The following is a 22,877-nucleotide window of genomic DNA, read 5'->3' as shown; positions in this document are numbered from 1 at the left end:
TCACGTGTCACCTTCCAGAGTCATTTTCTACCACTTACTAAAGCGATGTGTGTTGCCTTGCAGGAGGTGGATCTCATGAACGGGCCGTGCGTCTCCGAGCCCTCCTCAGGTAGGATCCTTTACCGCTGACGGTCATGTGATCGGCCCGGACACACGAGCCACCGCTTGCTGTCATTGTTGTGCTTTATTTGAGCTTGTGTCCTCTACCACTGATCATATTTTAAGTTGTATGAAATGACACCGGATTCTACAAAGCTTTTGGCCTACTTTACTCCATCTTAAGAAAATGTTGTATGGCACATCCGGAAAGTTTAAACCACCCTGTAATAGTTATACAGATGATATATTTCACTTGGACTTCCTTGCCGGCCTTTTGGACAGATACAGTCGGCTTGTGGTTTTTTTGAAAAGTCATTGTTGTACGGTTTTGATATTAGTGTTGAGGGTTTTTTGTTGCACGTTTCACACACAAAAAAGAACACTTTACGGAGAAACTTAGCAGATATATACGGTAAGTTATGATATAATTCATTTGATTTGGCCCTAATTAGTCATGTAGCCTATTTGTATCTAATAATGAAAGAATATGTTGCAATTTCATTTTCAATTTCAAAGGTCAGAAGAGCGGTGATTGACCCTGTTCCTGTCTCACTCTCACAGTGATGTGATACCAGCAGCAGGACAGATTCCTGTAAGAGCAGGCATGGGTGCTTTACTGCCGTTATCATCCTGCTCACTATGACAGGGTGTATTTTTATTTCAGAACCCTTGTCTCATGACGACGGCTGATATTGCAAAGTTTAATGTGCATGTGGCGTTAACTGTATTTTTTTATTGCTGTGTTAAATCCTTTGTTCCAGATAGTAACAGATTTTTATCATATTGTATAGTTTATCATTTACCTATATTACTGATCTGTTGTCTGTTAACAAATGCTTTCACTTTGGTTTGGAAGGCGGTACTTTGTGGAAAATCTTTTGATGTTGGCTGTTATTGTTTGTGATCACTTTATTGGTTATGGTTTATCTACATTTTCATGTGGTTTATGAATGAGCTTTTTGCCTGTTTTTAACTGAGGAAACATCTGGTTCTGTGCTTGTTGAAGTGCTCCAGATCTGGGCACACAGAGGCAGCAAGGCCCCGGTGGTTGGGTCTATCAGCTATCAGCGGAAGACTGTTACTTTACAGTGCACAGTGCACACATCATGCTTCACTGGTGCACACTGTCACAGATGCTGCTGCTGTCTCTCCTTCACCTTCATCCTGTCAACCACTCTATGCATGCACTCAAATGACCTTTTCTTATACTTCAATGCATTAGATCAAATAACAGAAGGATTTGTTCCTTCCTTCAAATTCTACATTGCCGGGTTGTTTGTGGCCCTCTGCTCCGTATAAGATTCAAAATGTGGCCCTCGGTAAAACAAGTTTGGACACCCCTGGTCTAGACAAACATGCACAGGACTATCACAAATTTGAAATGGCATGAGAGCATCTATAGTTGGATATCTATTTTGGGATCGTACAAATCTAATCCAGCATTTGAAAATGCCACGTTACCCTTCAGATAACTGTCGCTTAAACAATGAACTATCCTAAATAGTTTTGCCCAAAAGGTTTTAATGAAATTCACAGTTAGCCAACCGGGAAAACACCGGCCCCTGTTCTTGCCAGAGCCGATGGTGAGAAGGATCAATAACTCTCTCAATGGACCACCTCAGGGGACAGACACGCTCTCTGGTATTAACAGTTCCTGCAACTCCACCAAAAGTCATCCTTGTTTCTATTAAGCAATTCTCAAATCAAAGACCTCAATGATCAGCTTCTCTACCCTGTAGCTGTGCGTTACTGTACATCAGAAGTCTTTTAGCTAACAAAAGGGGACACTTGAGTGGACCATCAGGCGACACTTGACACGGCGTGTATGCAGAGTTTCTCTAGGTGTGGATGCAGCGCTTCCTAAAGCCCCAAAGCCATGTCATTACAACCCCATGTTGCAAACGTGATACACCAAGTTCAATGGCACAAACACACGGCTTGTGTGATGGGCCACAGGGTACAGCTCTATTTAGCTCAGCGCATTGGAGCAGAAAGTGAACCACTTGTAAAGATGCATTTAATCTTTGATAATGCAAAGATTTGTCTCTGGTATGTTATAGACTAGGTAAGGAGAGGAAATGTTGTTAAGTGAAACTGCTATTTAAAATAGTTCTCAGTTTATTTTTTTTATGAAATATAATGTAAATGGAGGCGTGACAGGGATGGATTCAAGGGAATTCACTCATCTTTATTATACATGACTGCTTCTTGCAGTTCAATAAAAAACAAAACTTAATTTCCCCTTGGGGAGTACTAAAAATAATTCTGTTTGTAACTTAAACACATAAATATGATCGTTAAAGGGAGGGTATTGAGCTTCTTACTGTTTAAAATGTGTAAAACTACAATCACACTTGGCCCTGTGTTGCCAGTGCATTGATCTACAGAGTTTTTCTCCTTCTCACTTCATGGACAGGCCATGGCTCATGTGCACCTCAGAACCTCCAGAATCCCCTCACTGAGCCGCAGAAGCAGCACTAGCACTGATTCACGACTGGGGGCAGGTGCTTGGCTTTAGGAAGTGACCAAAGGAAGTGACTGATCTGACACGAAGGAAGTGTCAGATCAGAGAGAGGACTTTCAGAAAGCAGAGGGTTGGCAGCATTGTTAAAGCGAATGCACTGTTCGCGCAGTCCATTTAAAGTCCCCAGACATGTGAACAGCTCAGTGCATACCGACATACCAGGCTGATGGTTGGCGCCCATAAGCAGGGCCCCAGTGTGGAGCCCACCCAGGACTGTCCAGTTTTGCCATGGCCACCTTCTGCCTTCCTGCCCAGCCCTGGCTCCGGATCAGAGGCAGGCTGCACGTCGGGGGACAGGGGTAATGATGGCTACAGCCGGGCCATCCCTTTCAACCCTCACCCAGGAGTGCTATTTGGACTAATGCTATTTCCTGCAGATAAGAGGCCTTTTTACTTATTTGCCCTCATCAAAGCTGTGGGAAGTCATGGTAAAAAAACACATTGTGATTCAGACAATCATAATATCACCTTCAACAGGTTGCTAAGCATTTGCTCATTTGTTCATTTTATTTTAGAGCGACCCAAAATTCAGTATAAAACTATATTTCTTGCTTTATTTTCTCAATCCTCATCTTATCAGATTACGTGACCCCCATGATTTAAGTGGCCTGATGATGCGTGTGTTACGTGGTTACGTTATTCACCCAAGACTTTAATAATTGCTTCCATCTTAAAAAAAGATAGTTGCAGATGGCTAGCTACATGTATTCTGAGGTGTATTTTTCGTTTTTGGTTTGGCTCACAACCCGGGGCAGTTTTGAATTATGATTTGGAATTATCGGAATCTGTAATCTTGGTTTGCGTGCACCAACTGGATTGTTCTACATAACTGTTGAGCATGGAGGATTTCTTACCTTGTGTACATGAATTTTACATGTCAACACATCAAATTTAAGTCATAAAATTGTGGCGTATAACCTTTTATGTCTTAAGTTGTCTCAGACTTTAAGTACACCCTAACTTGTGTGCTGATGATCCTTTTATACGTCTGTTTACTGTACTTGTCAGTTATTGGTATGTTTTCTTCCTGTAATTCATATCAATGCACAAAATCATCCTCCAAAAACATTCTTAAAGATGCACAAACTTTTCTGGTCAGGCTTCTTCCACGTCTGTCTTTGTGTAGATATATCTTTGTGTGTTAGTACTTTGCATTAAAAAAAAATCTTGCATTTGTTTAATTACCAGTGTTTTTAGTGCTACTTCGAAAACATGCATTTTTATGAGCGCAAATGAACAAAGAAGAGTTTTGCGTTCAGTAAATAGCACCCAATTCCATCCATATTATCACTTTTAGTTTAGATTCAAAAGAAAAATACAAGTAAAACTGATGCATCTGCAACTGATTTTTTCCCATTTCAAATGTAAAAATTCTGATATATTTGTTGGAATACAGTATTTTCTGCTGATATATTCCTTTTTTTTATGCCACAAATGGACTTCCTGTCTGAAGAATGTGTGCGTCATGAAGTAGCAGCTGGCTGGAGTGAGTGAGTGCTCTGTGCATGTGCGTACTCCTTGAATTTCTGATCTTTTCTGAGGCTCACTGTGTTGAAGGGCAGTGGTGTCGTCAGAGGCGCTGCGTGATGTTAGTCCCGTGAAGATGGCCCACAACACATCTGTCCACGTGCCCCTGATCACAATCATTCATAAAGTCAGTTGCACCCGCCCTATGCTGCTTCTTATCTGTGTCCCAGCCTTCTTTGTGGACATTAGCAAGCAATGGGAAGCCCCGTCGCATGTAAACACAATCAGTAGATTTATATACTGCTTAGTCAAGACTATTCTGTATTCACTTCTCTATTAATGCGTTCATCTTCTTCCGCTTGTTCCCGTTAAAGGTCGCGGGTGACTGCAGCCTATCCCAGTGACTTTGGGCCTTATGCGTTGTCCTGGACAGCTTCTTTAATTAAAGGTTAAACCACCGTGTAGATTATTACTGACCCAAGATCCCAAGAGTGTGGAGTACTGTGGAATGTTCTAGGCTAAGCAACAACATCAGCAAGGAGACAAGCATGGCATTTACTATGAGCGTTTGCGACGCAGCTGCTCATCACAACGCTTGTGAAAATCAGGTACAGCACCTTTAAGGTTGTTCAGTCTAATTCCATTCTATATATTGCTTGTTTCTGTGTTCTTTTTTATCATTATAAAACCTCCACTCCCATACATAGCCAGTGGTGCCGTCAATCTTGCAGGGCAGTATAGCCAGCACCATCACAGCTGTAGCTGAATGTACTTATTCACCACAATTTATAGCGGCCCAAACAGAAGGGTGTGCCATTTCAGACTCCAACTGTAAGACTTATCAGCTGCAAACAGAAAGAAAAATATCTGAGAGGCAAAAATGTATAAATCCATCAAAGCAATATTAAGATGCACAAGGAAATGATGGGTAGATTTGTGAATTAACTGCCGGAAGTTCCAGTAAAGGTGGTGTATAGCAAGTTAAGTTTAAGTTTTCCTAGAGTAACTGTCATTCATTCCTCGACTGCCGGTCCAGAGCCAACGCCAACGCAAACTTCCCTTCCTAACCAGTTAATCTGAAAACGTTTTTTTTCTATCCTTGTTTGTTTTTCCTATGCAATACTTTCTGTTTTATTGAATTATATTGTATACAAATTAGTTAACTTTTATTTTTTTATTTATGTCAAGAAATATTGGCTTAATATGACCAAATGGTTTCTTGAAATAACATCAACTTTTTATGATTATCTTAATTAGAGCTGTCTCTCTGCTCACCATAGCACTCAGTCACCTTCTTTTTTCATGTGTACCTCACAGCTCAGGTATATTATCATTTTGTGTCCCTTTTATTGTGGTTAGTCCATAATACAATCCCTTTTTATCATTCTTTTGTATATAAAACCGTCTCTCTTGCAATCATAATGAACGTCTCTATGAACAAGTGTAATTCTTTTGTTTCATTCTTTGGCAACAGGAAGTGACAGTGCTTACAAACGGGAGGGAGTTCTGACCCATAACTGTTGCTCTTTGCATTGAAAGCTGTGGTGCAGTTGGTGTGCACCTTTATGCACAAATACAGTGTGAGCCTGGCCTTGTCTCTGTCCACACAAGCTCTCTGTAGTGAGCAGCTTCACTCGAGTATATGGGCTCAGCTAACAGCCTTTCACACTTCCTCCTTACTGTCTGTGCTGGCTGAGGCTTCCTTCCTCCTGACACTGGGCTCTGTGGGGGAGACAAGGAGGGTCAAGATGGCCGGACGTGCTCCAATCACCCAGACAAGGAACAGGCCACTACTGCTACTGTCCACTGTCATCCGGAGCCACCAGCACATGACATCATTCCTGTTTGGACTACAGGAAGAGCAGGGAGCAGAGGTGCTGAGCAGAGGACACGCTCTAGTCATACTTGCACACACGATTCAAAGACTGTATGTAAAACAATACTCTGTCCAAACTGGTCGGATTGACCACCTCGAAAGTTGACTTGATTTCTTGGAAGAGGACAGAGTGTGCCAGCTGTGCTGTGCTGTACAATGGTGTACACTTGACTCGGCTGATCGATAATGAGGCTGCTGTGAATGAGGCTGTGGCAGCAGCTGTCTGTGTCTCCTGATCAGCTGCACAGCTGTCCTGCAGCAGTGGATCCTTTCAGAGCAGACTTTCTTTACTCCTGCCGGACTTCTGCCGTCCACATCCGCCTCTGGAGCTGCACAGCATGCCTCATCTGTCTGTCTGGGCCGGCTTTTGACTTCTCTCTCATTCTTTCCAAGTCAAATTGTCCATCTGTCTCCAGTGTTAGTTCACTGTTCCCTTCTTGCTCATTCTCACCCACCTATTCTGCTGCTGTCTCCAGTGCCACATCTCAAGATGGACTTTCCTGTTTCTTTTGGGTGTTGTAGCCTTTCTTTCTTTTGCCCAATGCTTCCCTTCTGTCCCTGTGTTTTGTGGAGACCATTCCTCTTTTGCGTCTTTGTTAAGGGCATGTCTCAGTTTCTCACCCTGTTTTGCCACTCGCTCTTATTTCTGCACAATTTCCACCTCGTTCTTTGTCACTTCGTTGCAATCAAAAGTATGCCCTTTTTTTTGCCCCTATACTGTATCTTTTCTTCTCTTTTCTTTGGACGAACTTCTTATTCTGCAGTACTTTTTTCACAGGTGTCTGTAAGGCGGGAATTTACATTTTCTCAGGACAGGCAGGCGTGGAGAGAGGCCTGCTGGCAGATCAAAGACTGCGGCTGTAAAACGATCTGAAAGAGTCCGGCATTAGCATCCATCAGGGTACCTTGAAAGCTCCCTAGTCAGCCGGGAGGGAGGCTGAGGCCCCCCAAAGTGAAAGCCCATGTCTGGAGCGGGGTAATCGGTGCTGGAAGGAGGATGGCTGTATAGAGGGACAGAGAAGGGATGAATAACTGGCAGCTTGGTTAAAAACATGAAGGAACTATTTCCAGGAGGGAGGAAAATTCCCATAACAAGCTGCAAATGTTTGTATTCCTCCTGCACACGGCCCCCCTCGTCTCTTCCTCTCTGTGTGTCTTCCGCTATCCATCAGATTTCTTCTTTACTGCTCTACAACTGTAAGCGGAGAACATCTCCATCTGTGCACCATCTCCAGTGAGAGCTCAAGGCCTAGACTTTTACTGCTCCACCCTGCACACTGCACTCAGGGTCACGTCTGGTCAGAATGGGAACACTGAGGAGAAGAGCAGGAGTGTGGGAAGAAGACAGTCATGTAGGTGAATATGTGGACAAGTTTATACGTTTCTCTGACTGCACGCTACATATTGTTGTGACACCAAACCACCAAAAGTACACATTTACAACTATGATTTAAGGTTACATTCCGGCGCATTTATTTCCAGATTTCATGCAGAAATGGGTATTTTACAGCATAATTTACAACAGCCTAATTTCTTGTCGCCTTTCAAACAACTTTTGACACTAAACATGACTGATTTTTGCATTTTTGCATTCATTATGAACACATTCATTTTTGTTTTTGCACTTTTAAAGCGGCTACATATATTCTTCTCTCTAACATCATTCCCACCCACTGCAGATTTGGATCAGGACTGTATGTAAGAATCGTCAGCAGCCCTCCGTTTGAGCCTAATGCACGTCACATTCAGAGACACAGACAGAGGGCGACTGAAGGAAACAGAGCTGTCCAGTGCAGGGATGAGTTCCTCCTCTGTTTAGGAAAAAGGATGTGATCTCACAAGTTAAAAATCCAACGTATGTCGCTTGCCACTCATGACTTAATCCAGGCTTCTCTTTGTGCACAGCGCCCTCCCCTTCTCCACTCGCTCGCTCTTGCTCGCTCCAGATCCTCATGCTTTATAATCTGGGAGAGAACTTAAGTGTGTTTGTATTTGTATCAAAATCAATGACTTTAGACAATGTAACTGAAATAACAGTACCTATGGAGCAGTTTAGTTCAATGCATTTCATTAAATACGAGCAAGAAAGTATGTTTTTTTAATACTGTATTTTCATGTAAATTGACTGTATATTTTGAACTATTGTAGGTCTTGGGTGTTTTTTCTTTAATTTTTCTTTCCTTTTTATCACTAATATTTTTCATTTTGCTTTCTAGTTGTTAATTATTAGTAGTAGATTTAGGATGGTGTGTTGTCGTAACGTTATTACAGTTGAATTTGTTGGAAATACTCCCATGACATGGCGTCTCTCAATTCCCATCTGCAGCAGCTTACTTGTTGACTTGCTGGAAAACAACAGATTGTTTCACTAAAAAAATCTCTTATTTTATAGTGAAACAATCTGTTGTTTTCTAGCAAGTCCACTATTCACAGACATCATTCAAAAACATACAGCTTTTCTCTGCTGTGGATGCAGCGTCTATAAGGGGCCCTTCTAAAGAACTGTGGAAATGAGCATATGGCTTTCTTAAAACTAAACAATAGAGTGTTAATAGGCAAAATGACTGTGTCCACTGTCCACTAATCTGAGAGCTTCCTGGTCTAACTGTACAAAGGCAACAGCTTGTTGATGTTTTTGTGTCTTATTTTAGTGTGCGGCAGCTGTGATGGGCAGCTTTGACTGTGGGTGCATTTACTGTAACTGCCCAACATATAGAAGCCACAAAAAACAGCATCTATGTCATCTTAGCTTCCTGAACGCCAACTGGTATTTTGTGCAGTCTGCATGTTGTTTACACAAACCCAATTTGTGGTAAAATGTATGTTTTCTCCATTTTACATAGCGCTGGTGGATGCAAGCATCATTAGTCTGGTTTGCATGTCCTCTTTCCCCTCTATCTGCTGAACTGAACTTATGCATGCTAAATAACATGTTTTGGAAATAAAAGGTCAACAGAAAAGATTGAAAAAGTACATCAACAAATTATTACTATGTGTAAAAACCTTCACAAATGTATTTTTCACATTGCTACCCGTGCATGCTCTTTCATTTTCTCTCTGTATGTATTGAACTTCCGCACCAACCAATAACATCAGCTTCACAATCCAACCTGAGTAACCGGAGGTGCCAGATCTGTAGTTGATTACAAGTTCATCAACTGTCTCAATACCGTAGAAAAACATGTGATCATAGTGAATGCAGATGTATTGCTAATGATAACAAGCTGAGTGTATGGGATTGACCACACCGTGTGCCCTCATCCACATGCTCATTGCACTGAGGAATTTGTCTCACCGTGGTCCTTATCAAGTGCCGGGTGTGTTTTGTCTGTGGGGCGTCTGAAAAGAGCTTGGTGTAATCACTGACAAGCTTTCGGAATACACACCTTTTTCTTTTCCTCTTCTTATCCTGTGACTAATTGTCCTATGTTCTTGTTGTCTAGGGAAAGTTTGGAAACAATAGGAGTAGAAGAAAAGCAGATTTTTATTGCGGACCATTAAAAAACATCATCTCTTTAACATATAGATTGACTGTTCAATACAGTGTTGTACTAATACCGCCTCAGAGAGCTGTAAGTCATGCTTTGTGCTAGATCCAAACCTGCATAAATACCAATGATGACTACTACTGATGACTATATGCAATCTTTTGTTTGTAGATCATAGCGTGTCTAGACGAGTAAAGCTATCCATCCATCTAAACAGGGACTCCCAGACTTCCTCCTCCCCAGACACTTCTTCCAACTCCTCCGGGGGGATCCCGAGGCGTTCCCAGGCCAGCCGAGAGACATAGTCCCTCCAGCGTGTCCTGGGTCTTCCCTGGGGGCTTCTTCCCGGTGGGACATGCCCGAAACACCTCCCAACGGAGGCGCCCAGGAGGCATCCGGAACAGATGCCTGAGCCACCTAAGCTGGCTCCTCTTGACGTGGAGGAGCAGCGGCTCTACTCCGAGCTCCCCCGGTGTGACTGAGCTCCTCACCCTATCTCTAAGGGAGCGCCCAGCCACCCTGGCTCATTTCGACCACTTGTATCAGTGATTTTGTCCTTTTGGTCATGACGTAAAGCTCATGACCATAGGTGAGGATAGGAAGATTGAGAGCTTTGTCTTTCGACTCTGCTCCTTCTTCACCACAATAGCTCGATGCAGCGACCGCATCACTGCAGGCGCTGCATCGATCCGCCAGGCAGATTGAGTAAACTAAATCAAATAAATTGCTGATAGAGGGCATCATTTAGCATTATATGGTCAATTCTGTTTGTAGTACAATAGTCCAAGTGATCATTTTCCACAGACACTGCTCACTGCTTTTTCAAAAACTTCCTCATGATTGCTGTCTGTTAAAACTCAATGACTGACTGTGAATTACCCCTGCCTACTTAAAACTTCAAAACTATCACTTGACACCACCCTTTTTCCCTGTCCTGCATTTAGTTAGCGCCAAAGCCCCCTGCACCTTTTGAATGAATAGGAACTACCATCGGGGGCCTCTTTTCTCTGCACCCTCCTCCATGCAGGAAGTCTGTTGTTACCTTATTCCCAGGCTTTACCTCCTGTAGCAGCCACCGCCTTGACCCATAACATCCAATTGATTTATCCCTGATTGTCTGACAGCCTCTGGTGCAGCACCTCAATTGGCTCCATATGAGAAAAGTGCCGAAAGGTCATCTATAACAATTCTTTTCAGTGGTTCATTATTTCCCAGGCCAAACAACTCAAAAAGACCCAATTTCCTACTGCGTTGTTCATAAAAGTGACATATGGCCCAAACCTGGAAAAGCTTTCCTATAATGGGCTCGCCTACACCGCACAATGGTCTTTTAGTGTGGTGACGCTTGGGCTCCTCTACCTGTTACTCCCACCACCTTCTCCATACTCTTCAAACATCATGAGTTTAAGGGATCAGTCTTAGATGCAATCTGACTGAACCGTAACTACAAAAGTAAATCCAAATAAATATTGTGGCACAGCATTTGGCCATGGCATTATTCAGCGACATCTAAAGTCAATTGAGCACGTGCCTTTCAAGTCTGTATTATTCTTACTGAGGAAGTGGCCGGGTGATATATGTGTGGCTTGGAACAACAGCTGAGAGCAGAACTTGGCTGGGCCTCCTCAATGACTGTTTCAGACTCAAATGGGCTTTCCTCATATCTTGGCTCTTTGTCATGAATGACCTTTCACTTTTCCCCACCTCCAATTATAAACTACTTAGCGTTTGAAGGCGGGGGGGAAAGTTTTTTTTTTCCTGAAAGGGCTTTTCTCATACAGTATTTGTTTCCACTCCAAGTGTGTTGGCAGAAGTGCTCGTCATTCCAGAAGCTGGGTGCCTGTCTGCATGGTGGCGTGTCGGCTGGGTTGCATGGGGTATATGGTTGGATGAGTATCTAAGGTGCACTTTTGGGAGATTTATTCGCCCAAAAGCATATTGTCACTCGTTTCTGGGTTACGCGTTTGTTGATGTTTGTATTGGCACATTTATTCACTGTTCTGTGATAGACATTAGCTCACAAAGTTGATATTTCGACAATGAATTACGTAATACTTTTCCAAACGTTCCTTGACATTACTTAGTCAATAAGATATTGATGCTAAATATGCCTAATAATGTCCTTCTTCAGACATACTGTTGTTAAAAAATGTTTTCATATCCTCCAGTCTGAAACATTCACCTACGTAAATGGAGATAAGTTTGTTATCTTAAGTTCGGGAGCAGGACCACGCCCCTTCCTGCGGCTACACTACTTAATCATCCAGATCACACACACCTGTGTTCGTGATTTTTGTGCCCCTCCCTCCCACCCTCTTTAAACTATTCTAATTCATCTCCTAGATGGGGGTATCGAGGCCCGGGAGCCTTCAGCCCTCATCGCAAGAAGACCCAAAACGGCATCAACTTCGTATATACGTGTTGTTCATGTTTCTCCCCTGCCAAGAAACACCTTGCATCGTATCTGGGGTCGTGGTCCTTGCTAGTGAATTCTCTAGTAGATTTCACTTTTGTCAGTTCATTCATTGTCGTGTCACTTCGACCACCAATTTATCTTATGAAAATAGAGGGCCTAACCCCCATCTCCCTGGGCTATCTTTCATCCTGGTTTTGCAGCCCTCCCAGATGTGTCTCTAATCTCTCCCTTGTGTCTCTGAAATGTCAGCGCAGAGCAGCGAGCATGTACTTGCTCGCTATGGATTTCCCATGGAATGTGCCATTTTCAGTTCAGCCGGCGTACGTTGCCTGTTTTGATGGGGTGATTATGGAGTATTTATTTTCCTACTGGGCGTGGGAACCCAACCTGTTAGTACACTACCATTGTGCACTTTCTTTCACAGATTTGACTCACACATTGGCAGAGACGAGTAGACTTCCGCCCCCACACACAAATTAGATATTGGAGTGTGGCCCACAAATACATGTAAATGCGACACAGTCTTTTGAGGTCAGGGACATTCAAGGTTTACTAAAAGTATATTTAAATGTTTCTCAAAGATTGTGAGGGATTGTGTCATTTTCAGAAGCTAAGTATGACATTGATTCATGGGGGGTCATGACCTCCACCCCTTACTCCAATATTCAGAGCAAGACAATTCAACACCCCCAATATTTCATAATGTTCCTGAATTAATAGATTTTTTTGCATGGTGCAAACCGTAATACTGGACAGTGTTGTAATCAACCAAAACGAACATAAATTAAATTTAAAAACAAATTTGCCCTGCTTGTGTCTCCAGGCACTGGAACCCATTATAAAACACAAATAAGAGAACCTGAAGCCTTAAATCCTGTTATTTTGATCATAATATCATAATATAATATAATTATGTCAGTGGAGATGCAATCATATGTTTTTAAAATGTCTAGTAAGCTAAAGCGAACAAAATATAAGACTCTTGTACCTGTTTTAATACCTGTGCTAAACATGTTCCCAAGTACTGTAAATATTGACTGACAACAACATTTCTATACAATAATTTAGTTTTATATCATGGTTCAAAGTTTCAAAGGGTTAAAAACAAGTCCTCCTAATCAACATATTTGGCCAAATTGTTGAATCCCAAAATGGGCTAAATAGATTATCTTACGTGCCCCTGTAGGTCTAAATTACACTCATTATTATATTTTTTCAATATCTTTTTATTATTTATTATTTACTATAGTCAAGGAATTTAGATGATCATGTAATACATATATAATGTAATACAAATACTATTCATTTTGTATCTTAAAAGTGAGTATAATACATAAAATTAATTTCTGTAATAGTCTTCAACAATATATTTGGCTTAGCAGTAATACACATTTAATGTTGAAACATTTAAAAATGTATTTTACTTGTAATGTTTATAATAAAACTTTGAATGTGCTGTTTCCTTAGACAGTATTGTAATTTTAACCAAATAGGACCAAAATAAATCTTCATTTGAAACATCCTGAATTGCAGGTGATAAAGGTAGAATGAAGGAAGATGAAGAAAAAATATGTTCTATCAATTTGGTCCTTATGATAAAAGAGTAAAATAAAGCAGAGCATTTATAGCAGAGAAGGTCTGACAGACCCACTGACCCTGGAAAGAGTGAGGCAGGGCTGTGCCTGGTCCACCCTCCTATTTGCAATGTATTAGACAATCAAAAACAAATTATGGTGTTAACTTGATGGAAGAGAACATAAAATTGATTGCTACACAGATTATGTTCTATTATGTATTATATTTATCTATCGTAACAGAAATTTCCATACTTAATGTGATGCATTTCCTTTGTGATATTGGTCCAGTGTCTGGATACAAACTGAATGTAAAAAAGAAAAGGAAATTAGACCTATACATTTAAATTCAAGTATATCCTCCTTAATGATTTGTCAACATGGTTAGAGAAAAACCATTCTGCTATTTTTCCACTATAAAGTAAGACCTTAAAAATGTAATCTTATTCCATACTTCTAAGTCCAAATCAAAGGATTTAAACAATTAAAGAACACATGTTATAAATTTGCTTTCCTGAAAATTTTACACTGTTATTATGGGGTTATGTTTTTAGAATTTATAGGCAAATAATTCATCTATTTCCATTTATTTATTTTTGGAATAAGGCTGTAATATAACAAAATGTGGGAAAACTGAAGTAATGGCCCATTATGCATCTTCTGTATAAAATCAAACAAAGACTTAAAAACAATAATTTTCAAAGCAAATTAAAAATGGAACAGAATGAGGGGGCGAAAAAGCATATCAGCAGAGTAGACCTTAAATTTATTATTCAATAAGTCAATCAATCAATCAATCAATCAAATAACTTAAATGTATTATTATTATTTTTGTAACGTCTGAAATCACAACAGCAGTTGCCTCAAAGAGTGACAGTGAAAACAGATTAAAAAAAATGTCCATGGGAATTTAGCAATGTCCCATCATCCCCTGTCCTAAGACCGTCCCTCTCAGCAAGGACAAACTACCAAACCTTGAAAAGTAGAAACCTTGAAGAGTTCCACAGTGAAGGAGAGATCCAGGCATGCTTCAATCTGCAGACAGACTGGAGCTGGAACCACTAAGGAGGAGAACACTGGTTTCCTCTAAGGATTGAGACAAGGGTATCTCAAAGTTGCAGCAAGTAAAGAATCACTGCCATGAGTTGAGAGTTGATGCGTGTGGAGCAGAGGTGGAGGAGGCTGAAGCTGAGACATCAGAGGAGGAGTGGATGCATATCACAAGTGCTAAATTGACCCAAATGACCAAAATTACTAATGTTTACTTCAGATTTTGATTGTCATCATAATGTAAATAACAATGATTGTAATGTGACAGACACGGACCTAACATTAATGTTCCGAGCCTTAAAGGTGTGGTGGCTCAGTCAAACCCTACGTCCATCGCAGCATTTTGAAGGATTCCCTCCGTTGTCATGTATTCTGTGGCCCTCTGCTTCGTATATGTTTCAAAAAAGGTTTAGACAGCACTGATTTAAATTATAGATGATGGTAATTAAACATTTATATTCCAAGAGGACCACACTATGCTCCTAAGTGTATCCAAAAAATGGTAGAATACGTCACTCTAGTCCTGTATTCTCTTTACTCTTTCATAATGGCATTACTTACTACTGTGAGTTATATTTAAAGACCAGCAGGTGTCATCAGCATAACTAAAAATGTATTTAATAAATTGGTGATTTAGGTCTTTACATTAAATATTTATATTGATATAGGATTTTTTTTTTTGCCAAAGCCACAACCCCAACCAATGTTGAAGCCAAAATGACTCTCTTGTATTGAATGCTGCTGTGACTGGGTAATGATGAACGCACATTATATGAATGTTTATGATAAACATAACAGCATAACAGTGCTAATAAGGGTTTCATAGTTAATCTGGAATGAAGGCCATATTGGAGCAATAATTCAGCTCAATTTATTCCTTTCTTTTTTGTTTCTTTGCCAGCAAATGAGTCACACATAAGTCACATGACCTTTACATTAATCAAAATGAAAGTTTTACCACAAAGACGTATTTATTAATTTATGACACTGCAAACTCCATAAGATACCTTTTAACTCTAATCTTCCTTTAGACGTGTGTTTATTTGAGTTGTCTTTGATGCCTGCCCTGTAATAGGCCCATGTGCTTGTTGTAGTGTGCATACCTTTCCTGTTTGTATGCATTTGAGAGAGGGGAGCCTTAACAAGTCGACGAGGTTAAGCCCCAAATATCTGACTTATTGGTTAATACAGAGGTCTGGACTTTTAGTGGAGGAGGGGTAAAATGCAGGGAGAGAAAGAGTGTGTGTAAGAGTGTAAGCAAACTAGGCCCCCTTTGGAGAAAATTCCCCTCTTGTTGGGTCACTTGACCTTGCATTCTGCAAAATGTCCACAGCAGCCCACTTGTATTAAAGGTGTAATTGGGCATAATTGAGCTGGCAAAGGGAGAGTGAGGAACCAAGTTTGCGTGCCCTACATGCTTTCCTTGCCAGTCTGCCAAGTGTCCTGCAAAGATTTACTGCAAATACCATGGCAACAAGGATCCTTTTAGCTTGTAGAACCAAAGTCAACTCACTAGAGGCCAGGCATGTGCCAAAATCAAATGTTGAATTAATAAGAAAAATCGCAGTAACAAGCCTGGCAGGAGTCGTCCAAGGACATTATATTATTATAATATTATTAATATATTTAATAGCCCAGTTTTAGTTACTTGGATCGTATGTGGGCGATAGGCACAATGCACCCATCAAGAGTTTATAATTCATTATTGAGTTGATATAATCAAATCATTAAAGAAGTTATTTGCAGTGATAATTCTGCTTTGTATATCATTATCATTCACATCAAATAACAATAATGTATGTTTTATTACTGGAAACATACATTTAAATATTGAATGACATCCAATAAACAGTTTGTTTATTTATTTGTTTGTTGTTTGACCCCCTTTAATGTCTTCCGCCTCATAGGGGTCCCGCCCTAGTGAGGGGCAGACCATAAATATCAATATACTGATACTCACAGTGGTATAAAAAGTATTGATAAGCAAAACTATCAATGCTTAAAATGTTTCCAATTTCGCTCGTTTTCTAAGGTTGAAAGAAACTAGATAGCCAAGGTAAATTGTTCACAGTTGAAGATGCCTTTTAGTACAAATGTTATTTATTTATTTATTTATATCATATCAATATTGCTATATTTGCTATAGAATTACTTTGTATCGGATCAAATACAAATCTGCAGTATTGCCCATCAGTATCCTGCACCGCCAGGTCTGGATCCAATGCAGAAGACTTAGATTTTTCTTTTAACATGACATAACCCTATTTCAGACTCTGTTTTTCTCAGAGCCTCTTGTCTAATTAAATGGGAGGTCTGTGTGTCTTAATTTGCTTGCCATGCTCTAAATAAGTAGGGATGGCATGTATGCAAAGGGTTTGGACATGGGCATGTGAACTGCATTTGAGTTAAGGAGGTCAGAGGAGCCAGTGAAGTGTTGCTCAGCTATGAATCCTGACCCCTTACCTTGACATCAGTATTCAATCCTCTCTTTGTCTTACCCATAAAGGAAGACCTCAGGTGATTCCAGCATGTCAGCCACAAATGTCACGCCTGTAGACATCTCCTAATCTTCAGATGGATCATGTGCTCAGCCTGGTGTTGAAGTTTGTTTTTCATCCTGTAAAACTAAAGCAAGTGGAAAGCTGCTTCCCCTGCAAGAGCACAAAGGAATGCACTTTCGCTCAGCTCGTCATTCATAAGAAATAAAGCATCGGCCCACATGCAGGGGTCCCAGTGAGGAAGGGCTGTCAGACGTCCATGGAGGTTGGAAAATGTTGGTTACATGTTACTATATTTGGTTTGATAGACAACATAAATGTAGGTTTTGCTGTAATATGAAGATTGGGTTGTGAAAGTAGATGTTGTATAAAGATACACAACCCCACTGATTCATTTATAGGATGTTTTTGCCCTCAAATGATCATGACAGATTATTATTATTAGTAGTAGTAGTATTATTAGACCTTTCTTTTTATCCTAACATGCATGTCAGTGTGACCCTTCAGCCTACAACTATGACCATACATGCTTTATCCAAGGCTACATTGGGGAAGCACCAGTTTGAGCATAGAAGCTATAGACTTCCCTCTTCACACACATTTTCCTCCAGCTCCTCCAAGATGATCCTGAGGTGTTTCCAGGCCAGCTGAGAAACATAGTTCCCCCAGCATTTCCTGGATCTTCCCCTGGTCTCCTTTTGGTGGGACTTGGTTGACTGGTTCGTTGATGTAAAGCTCCTTGAGTGCCCTGAAGGTAGAAAAGCGCTATATAAATGTGACCTTTTTAACACTTCCCCGGGGAAGCATCCAGGAGGCATCTGTAACAGATGTTCGAGCCACCTCAGCTAACTCTTCTCCATGTGGAGCATGGAGCACTATCTCTAAGTGAGCGCCCAACCACCCTGCGGAAGAAACTCATTTCGACTTATTGTAACTTCAGTGACGTGCGGTGAGGTTCAGGGCTCAGTCAAATTTACAAACGCAAATGAGCCCAAAAGAGCACCTTAAACATAATTTGATTGATAACATGTGACACATATTTAGTTTAAAGTCAAAATGAATTCCAATTCAGCCTATTTCAAGCCAAAATAAATAAATGTTTATGGTCTTACCTTTACTTGTACATGAAATCCATGCGACGCTCCTTCTGCACAAAAATGTCTGACTTTTTTGTAGAAGTCCTCCTTGTTTTCCTTCAGTTTTAAAAGTCTCTCCGACTCAATGGAGATCATTGCCAGGGATGAAAGTCGTCCTTGACCAGTCCTGTTCCGATTGTACGTCTTGATTCTTTTTAATGCTGAGAAGGACCTCTCCACAGATGCTGTTGTTGCTGGTATTGTGAGCACTAACTGGAGTAACTTAGTTGCCTCTGGAACAGTCTGGGTGAGATCGTTCTGGACCAAAAAGCGGAGAAGCTGTGCAGGAGACTTGCATTCATTCCTCACTGTTTGTGTGGTATAAAGTCCGATTAGATCCGCCTTTAGTATCACAAAGTCAAACAACCTTGCATATTTTGACAGGCTCTGCAGTTTTGTGTTGTCAAAATGTAGGGACATTTCATCAAATTTTGTGCACTCCACTAGATCAAGAAAAGTGAGCTCACCAAAATGATCAAACCTGGCTTTAATCTGATCACTGATGTTGTCCAAAATGTTACAGAACCATTGCCTCCGTTCATCTCTGACTGACGCTGTCCGTGTTGTTTCTGTCAGGCCAAGTGCGCTGTATTTCTGCTCAAATCGGTCATAAAAACTGTCAAAATCCTGTCTTTTGAGTTCTAGAACGTGATGTGTGTCACGGATGCGCGCACAACAATATTGGATATCCAACACTTTGTTTTGTAGCACTCTAAAAAGTGCATCTGTTTCACAGAAAATGTCCTCATACGTAATGAGTAAGAAGCATGTTGATGCTTTTGACAGCCACCGATCATATCCTGATGCCATCATTAAAGTCTCATTATCCCAGTTGTCAGGATTTTCCTCCATGATGTGGAATAACGCACGCAGATCAGTTTGGTACATGCTTATTGTCTGAATCAACCTAGAATTAGAGCTCCATCTGGTAGGCGCTGCTCTGGGTAAACGTCGCTTCACCACCTCATCCATTAAGTGAGTGCGCTTTGTGAACTTGCTAAAAAACGCTGCTAGTCTCTTAGCTGTTTTAAAGAAGACTCGACAGGCAGGTATGCACTTTGCTGAATGCATTAGTACAAGGTTCAACTTGTGCGCGTTAACAGTGGGTGAACATAGCCTGAGGCACCTTTTCTTTAATTTTAGCCTGCACCCCATTAAGTTCTGAGGCCATCACAGAAGCCCCATCGTACGTCTGAGCGACAAGCTTCTCCACACAGGAGTGTTTCTGTAACACACCCAAAACATACTCCGCTATTGCCGGGGCTCGTCGGTCTGCGCTCACATCGTCAAACCCCAAAAACGCCTCTTCACTTCACAAGACGCTTCAGTCTTTACTACATAACGCAAAATGACAGATATCTGCGCGTTGCTTGTCACGTCCGTTGTCTCGTCTACTTCTACTGCCACAAATGATTCTGCGGCAATTTCACCTTGAATCTCATTTCTGACGACATCAGCGACTGCTTCAATTAGATCATTTTGGATTCTATTTGACAAGCCAGAAAATACAGTGGATGTTGTTAAATGTTTCGTCAGCCTTTCATCTTTCTCAGCAAACGCGTGTAACAGCTCCACGTAGTTCCCACGATTAGCGGAGCCTGCGCGCTCTTCATTCCCTCGAAAGGCCAGCTGTTGTTTAGCGAGGAAACACGTTGCGTTGATGAGGTCTTTTAAAATTTCACGGTTTTCTTTTACCTTTGCATTGTGCAGGCTGATGTTGAGTCTGCGCTGTTCATCCAAAGCCAGGTCTAACCTTGATGCCCCAAAAGTTTTCGAAGTGATCTCACTTTGAATGTGAGAAACTGAATGTTCGTGCTTATCCAGGCTTCTAGGCAAGTTCTTCATGTCACAATATCCATTTTGAGCCCAGACAGTGGCACCCGTTGAAAATAAAAGACAGGGGAAGCAGAAAAGGCGGCTTCTCGTCGGACATCCACATAGCCACCATTTTCGGGTGTACCACTCCTTTTTAAAAGAACGCGTACCGTTCTTTCCCGTCTGAAGCAACCATTTCAGCTCCGGTGTAGGCCTTCCTTTAGTTAGAACTTCTTGCTTCGATTGAAAATCAAGATTTGCGAATCCTTTTAATTCCGAAATGTAATCCTCCATGTTGTCCAGATTTGGCACACAAAATGATAACGAAGAAGATAGAGCACCTGTCGACACACGAGCCCGGGAGCGCCCTCTTCTATGCGGCGCATGTAATGAAGCCTCACTGAGTGAACTTTTACTGCGGTTTTAGAATGAATCTGTGAGCCTAAAACACAGAATATAGAAGCACTGAGCACATCGTCAGGGTGTTTTATTTGTTATAAACAGAGGGAGAGAGAGTGACACATCATTTTGCATTGCACCAGCTGTGTGTGTGCATGTGCTCCAGAGGCTGAGCAGCTTCAGCCTCACCCCTGTATCTGAACGGCATATGAACATTTTTTGAAAAAATACAAAAATATCGTTCGACATTGGATTCAAATGAAAAGGGGGTTTATAATACATATCAGATGACAAATATTAATATTTTTATAATATTTTATATTTATATATATATTATTATTTTTTTCCCCCAAGATTGACAGGTGAGGCACTGCCTCCCCTGCCGCCCCTGAATGCACGTCCCTGTGTGACTGTCATTCTGTCCTTGGGACAAAGCTCATGATCATAGGTGAGAGTAGGTATGAAGATTGACCGGTAAATCGCTCGGAGCTCAGATGCAACCAACACGTCACTGCAGATGCTGCACCAATCCACCTGGAACCGGTTACAAAGGGCATCTCTGGCAAAGTCCAGCATGCACTGGGAACAGGTTTGACTAACTACCGGGCCGTGCCAGCAATGCAAACAAACAGCTCCAGATGTCCAGAACTGGACAGATCTCTGATCTCCTCGCAGACTCAAGTTTTTGCCTTTGTTTCAGTGCAAGCTCGGTACACTAGGTCTACTGAGACATGTCAACTGCCACAAGCCAACAAGGCCTGATTGGACTCCTTCTTCAACTTTAGGTTATCTCTTACTTTGTGCATCCACTACTGGATTCGGGAGTTGCCGCCGCAACTAGCACCAGAGACATTACAACTACAGCTTTGCGCAGCCACATTGACAATGGAGGCAGAGGACAAGTTCCACTCAGACTCAATGTCCCAGGAGAAGCTCTCCCTGAGGTGCGAGTCGAAGATCCTACTGACTCCACAAGACCTTCACAACACGCTTGGGCCTGTTGTGTCTGTCTGGCTTCTTCCTCTGCCAACAGATCCAACTCACCACCAGGTGGTGATCGGTTGACATCTCTGTTCCTCTTTATAGAATCCTTAGTTTCCAAGATACACGACCAAAGGTCAAATGACACAACAAGAAAATTGACCATCGACCTCCGGCCCAGTGTGTCCTGGTGCCATGTGCGCCCTTGTGTTCGAACATGGTGTTTGTTATAAAACAAACTGCAACGAATATGAATACGTCCAACAGCAGAAACCCACTTAGGTTCAGACTTGGAGTACGTTCTTTCCGATCACTACTCTTGGTGTCACTGAGAATCCAAACCTTCTCTTGCAGTTGGGTTCTAGATAGAGCCCAAGCAGTGCATGAAGATGAGCCCCATAGTTGCCAAGTCTGCTTTGTTATGACAACTTTGGGCTTCTATTTTTGGAAAGTCACTTGCAAATTTTGAGAGTGGCGGATTGTGTTTTTATGGCCTTGTTCCTAAACGGCACTTTCACATCACATGAATGGTGATTTTTAGCCTTGTACCCAGTTATGACTGAAATACAGCCTGTTAACAGTAAATTAATGGTTTAAAGCATTTGTATGTTAAATATACTATTAGATATTATAGAATGTGCATCTCATTAGCAATCGTTCACACAGCATTTAACTGATTGCTTTATGCATTTACTTTTGGGAGGGCTGGGGTCGCTTGTTTTAGGGGTTTTTGGGCTTTATTTCTCAAAGACTTGGTTGCTTCTCTGGGAGCCCTGGTGAGCCCCAACTATGTCTGTGAATCGGGTTTCTTAAGAATCCTGGCTTCAACTGCTGCCCGATCCACAATGCATTGTTCATCTTTTTTTCCAAGTTGATGTCATACACTATTTAATTATTTTTATCAAGGGCTATTACCAAATTGTCTCATTTGATCCATTTAATCCATTAAGTTTAGAAAACAGTAAAAAGATCTGGAGGTTAGTCCACATTGATTAGCTGAAAGCGAAAGTTCCCAGATCAGGATGAGGTCTCTCTGACTGAGAGCAGAGTCGACTAAAGAGTGGGTTGGGGGGGTTCGCAGAGAAGTCAGAGAAGCCAGTGATCACTCAGAGGGTCTGGAACTCTGACCCTTGACCCCAAAGGGAAGCGGATGCCACCATGGTGAAAATGTAAGAGGTGAGGTATGCAGGCTCCTGGAGGCCTTGGGGAAACCCTTCCACCCTATGATAAATGAGATGTTAGCATTGACACAAATTGGCTCATAATAATGACACAAAGCCGCTAAGCACACAGGCAAAGAGATGGAGTGAGAGAATGAGAGAGAAGGAGAGAGAGAAGAGGTTTAGCCTGATGCAGTGGGACAGACTGCAGATTGCAATGGTACCTCTGCTGTTTTCACTGCTCTTCAGAGTTCTGGAATAGTGAGAGACAGTAACTGGGTTGACCCTTGAGTATGTCGATAGAAAAGACACATAGACACAGGTCATAGAAATGTATTCTTTCAAGTGAACATGGATGAACGTCCACATGATCCATGTATGTTAAGAAGAACAA

General features: G+C 41.5%; 3 protein-coding genes across 3 annotated transcripts in view; 2 read left to right on the top strand and 1 right to left on the bottom strand.

Moving 5' to 3' along the window:
- steep1 (STING1 ER exit protein 1) overlaps positions 1 to 22,877 on the top strand; it is a 189,763-nt gene that overhangs the window by 31,989 nt on the left and 134,897 nt on the right. The window lies entirely within an intron of this gene.
- The window catches only part of ferry3 (FERRY endosomal RAB5 effector complex subunit 3), a 452,554-nt gene that overhangs the window by 354,729 nt on the left and 74,948 nt on the right, over positions 1 to 22,877 (bottom strand). The window lies entirely within an intron of this gene.
- Positions 64 to 22,877, top strand: part of ccnd2a (cyclin D2, a) — a 46,287-nt gene continuing 23,473 nt past the window's right edge. The window contains exon 1 of the mRNA XM_072434752.1: positions 64 to 109. The gene's annotated coding sequence lies outside the window, so the exon portion shown is untranslated. The remainder of the gene's footprint in view (positions 110 to 22,877) is intronic.

Source organism: Eucyclogobius newberryi, unplaced genomic scaffold (genome assembly GCF_026437365.1).
Source record: "Eucyclogobius newberryi isolate DKJ021-1_F unplaced genomic scaffold, fEucNew1.0.hap1 SCAF_7, whole genome shotgun sequence".
NCBI lineage: Eukaryota > Metazoa > Chordata > Actinopteri > Gobiiformes > Gobiidae > Eucyclogobius > Eucyclogobius newberryi.
The sequence above is the reverse complement of the archived record's forward strand: the minus strand, read 5'-3'. Positions and strand labels throughout refer to the sequence as shown.